Here is a 3,912-nt window from a genome sequence, read left to right as displayed (position 1 = left end):
AGAGAGAGAGGGAGGAGGGGGAGGGGGAGGGGGAGGGGGAGAGGGAGAGAGAAAGAAGGAGAGGGTGAGGGAGAGAGAGAGAGAGTCTTGAGGAAAGATAGCGCTGAGGGCTGGAGGTTGGAGCTCTGCAGCAATCCTCACACATCTGCTTCCTGGGTTTCCTCTAAGCCAGCTTGACTTGAGTGACTGTCACTTAGATCGGAAGACTAAGCATTCTGCTGTGGCATGTGACAGCAGCAGTAAGGAGACTCGAGATGATTCCTGGGCCAGGACTGAGAACAGGGCATCGTAGGATGACCAGGCCCCTGTGGTGCCTGCAGAGGGCCACCGATGCTAAGGCGTACTCTCTCTGCCTAACCACCTGTCTACTGATCAAGTCTCACCCGTCTCCCTCTAGGGCTAGATGGGTGCCACGTGGGGAGATGCTGTGGACCAGGGTTATTTGTTCTCTTCAAGCCCTGTCCTTCTCACTACTGTCCCCCCAAATCCCCACATGTACTTCACTTTTTTTTTTAAAGAAACATTTTAGTTTAACATGTATGTCACCTTTGTCCCCAGGAACAATTCCTGCAGCCCCACCCTTTTGGGTCTTTGTACACACTGTCCCCCTGCCTGGCTCACCCTTCTCCTCTCTGCACATCCTCAGCTTGGTTATCTTCTCTTCCATGAAGCCTTCCAGGTTTCTCTGCATCCTAGAGTCATGTTATCTATCCCTGTTCCTGGTAATACAATCTGATGGTTGCATGTGGGACATGGCTAATGTGTGCTCTACACAAGTGTCCACGACAGCCAAGAAGAAAGTTTTGTCCCTTAACTCTTGAGCACGTGAGTGAGACCTGACGTGGAACATGTAGCTGGGGAAAGCTTGGGTCAAACATTCCTCATCAGAAGACCCGCCTTCTAGGCTGGGATTGTAGCTCAGTTGATGGAGGGCTTACCCTAGCATGCACAAAGCTCTGGGTTCAGTCCCCAGCACTGCATAGAAACCAGGCACGACTGTAATGCTAGCCTTCAGAAAGTGGAGGCAGGAGGATCCTCAGTTCAAGGTGAGTTCAAGGCCAGCCTGTCTCAAAACCTGACACTTCCAAGTAGCATCAAGATGCCCAGCCAGTGGATTCTTCCATGCAGTGAAACGGTGCTTCATGCATAAACTATTAACATATCTCATTAACAGCAGGCTTGAGCACAAGGAATGTTTGACATGTCACGGGTTTTGGGTTTAGATTTGGGTCCCATTCCTACAATAGCTCAACAAACATATGCAAATATTGGGCAAGTATTGTTCACCCAAAAGGCTTGGGATGTCTCTTGGATTTGGAATATTCACATTTACATAATGAGATATCTTGGAGAGGGACCCGAGTACAAACATAATGAAATTCAATTGTCTTGTTGGCATATTATCCACATGTCTTGAAGGTAATTTTGCATGATGCTAACAACTCTGCTACTCACTTGCCACACTGTGGGATTTTCTAGCTGGGGTGTTAAGCTGACAACTCAGAAAAGTTTCCGATGTGGGGGCCTTTCAGATTTTCAGATGAGGGATGAGGGATGAGGGATGTCAACCCCCGTGAGGGAGAGAGAAGTGGAACAGATGACGAGCGAGTCCTGGCAGTTCGGAGCCCAGGGGCGCGTTCAGCTTTGGGTTGGGCATAGCAGAAATGATGAGGGAGAGGTACCTGGTGAAATTACACTCTGGGATTTGGTTCTAATGTGGATGTGGTGAATGTGGGGGGAGGTGGGCAGTGTGGACAAAGAAGTGCCCAGCTAAAGCTGGAACGGGGTCCTGGGGACCCGGTCTTTAGGACACAGCTGACCCACAGCCATGACCTTCATCTGCAGAGGTGGTTCTGGGTTCATGGCTGAGGCCTGGGTAAGAGAGGTCTCCTAGGCTTCTGAGGTAATCCCCCTTATGGGCCTCAGAGAGACTGTTGGGTAAGTAGGGGACAATTACTAGGAGTTGGTGACACTGAGGGGGAGGACTTAGGATAGGTAGAGGACATCCTGTCTCTCTCTCTCCCTCCTTCTCTCTCTCTCTCTCTCTCTCTCTCTCTCTCTCTCTCTCTCTCTCTCCCTCTCCCCTCCCCCACCCCCATACAGGGTTTCTGGGTTTCTCTGTGTAGCCCTGGCTGTTCTGGAACTCACTCTGTAGACCAGGCTGGCTGTGAACTCAGAGATCCATCTGCCTCTGCCTCCCGAGTTCTGGGATTGAAGGCGTGCGCCACCACGCCCAGCTGAACATTCTGCTTTGTGGTCAGACAGAGGTACCTGACTTGACAACATGCTTCTGATGTCCCTTCTGTCCTGGGGAGGATGGCAGGGGGAAGGGGAGGGCTGGGTTGCTCTGAGCCGTGAGACTTTCTAGGATGGAAACTCCCCATCTCTCCTCCACCTTTCACAGCCCCTTGATCTACTATCCTGTAGGCTTGTCCACAGAGAGAGATTCTGTGGTCCAGTAAATCTGAGAAACACTTGGTTTCACTCTGTGGAGCAGGTTTCTTTCCCATAAAGATCCAGATAATTTTCTTGCTTGTGGGTTTCTGCGTGGCAGTGTTCCCGGTCTCATGAGGCTGTGCCGTGCTGAGGCTTAGCATAACAACTCAGGTATGAGGTTATATAGTTTATGCAGTTTACAAAGTAGGCATTGCCATGGTCTGGAAAAGGGCTTAAGCCTGGATTTTGGGGGTGGGGTGGGGAGATGCCTCAGGGAAGAGCCAGGGGATGCCAGAAACAAATCTGGCTGTTGTGTGGTTAAAATTAAGGCAAGACAAAGTCCAGGCAGAATGTTCCGGAAGGACAGAGCCCCAGGCTGGCTGGATGCATGCTCCTGGTAGCAGGATGAGGGGTGAGTATCTCTCCCATCAAAGCAACCCACCCCTGCTCTAGACAACGGGGAATTAACCAGGGGCTGCTCTCACCCTTCCCGAGTTTCCCACAAGAAATACCAGGGATGAAAAAGCAGCTGAGGGCAGAGAATTGAGCCTCATAGGATCTGGGTTCAAATCCCTCCTCTGACCCATGCTCCTCTGCCTCTGGGAACTGTCTTCTGCCTGATCAAAGCCACAGGATTCACCAGAGGTTGTCGTCACCTTCTGCCCTCCATGAAACCCCACAGCTGTTTACAAGCCTCAGTTCTGCTTGAAGTTGATTTTCCCCGAGGAGTTCAGCTGGCTCCCGGATGGTTCTGGATGTTCGAGAAGCAAATAAAACCACAGGCGGCACATGGATGGAGAGCAGAGCCCCAGGGTAGGCTCTGCCTCCTGCCCCACTCAGCAATCTGGATGTTCCAGACCTTGATCTCGTCTCTAAAGTGGGAGGCATGCTGTTCTGAGTCCCGGGCCAACCTCCCTTTTGAGTTCCTCCCTTAGACCTTCCCCGAGACAGGAGATAGCCACAGGCTGACATACACTGAGATAGGTCTCACACTGTAGCCTGATTGGCCTGGAACTCACTGAGATAAGGTTCACACTGTAGCCTGATTGGCCTGGAACTCACTGAGATAAGGCTCACACTGTAGCCTGATTGGCCTGGAACTCACTGAGATAAGGCTCACACTATAGCCTGATTGGCCTGGAACTCACTGAGATAAGGCTCACACTGTAGACTGATTGGCCTAGAACTCACTATGTAGACCAATTGGCCTCAAATGCACTGAGATCCACTTTCCTCTGCCTCCAAAATGCTAGGATAAACATGCAAACCACTACTTCTGGCGTCCTTTAAAAAAGTATTTGGGGCGGGAGAGATGGCTCAGCGGTTAAGAGCACTTGCTGCTAGTGTAAGGGACCAGGGTTTGGTTCCCAGACCATACATAATACTTCATAACTATAGTTCCAGAGATCTGCTGCCCTCTGATTTCCATGGGCACCAGGCAGACACACGGTGCGCGCGCGCACACACACACACACA

The 3,912-nt window shown here is 51.2% G+C and overlaps 1 protein-coding gene across 1 annotated transcript in view; it reads right to left on the bottom strand.

Annotated features, from left to right (window-relative positions):
• Col23a1 (collagen type XXIII alpha 1 chain) overlaps positions 1 to 3,912 on the bottom strand; it is a 295,946-nt gene that overhangs the window by 31,883 nt on the left and 260,151 nt on the right. The window lies entirely within an intron of this gene.

The sequence above is a fragment of the Mus pahari genome, chromosome 14, assembly GCF_900095145.1.
Source record: "Mus pahari chromosome 14, PAHARI_EIJ_v1.1, whole genome shotgun sequence".
NCBI lineage: Eukaryota > Metazoa > Chordata > Mammalia > Rodentia > Muridae > Mus > Mus pahari.
The sequence above is the reverse complement of the archived record's forward strand: the minus strand, read 5'-3'. Positions and strand labels throughout refer to the sequence as shown.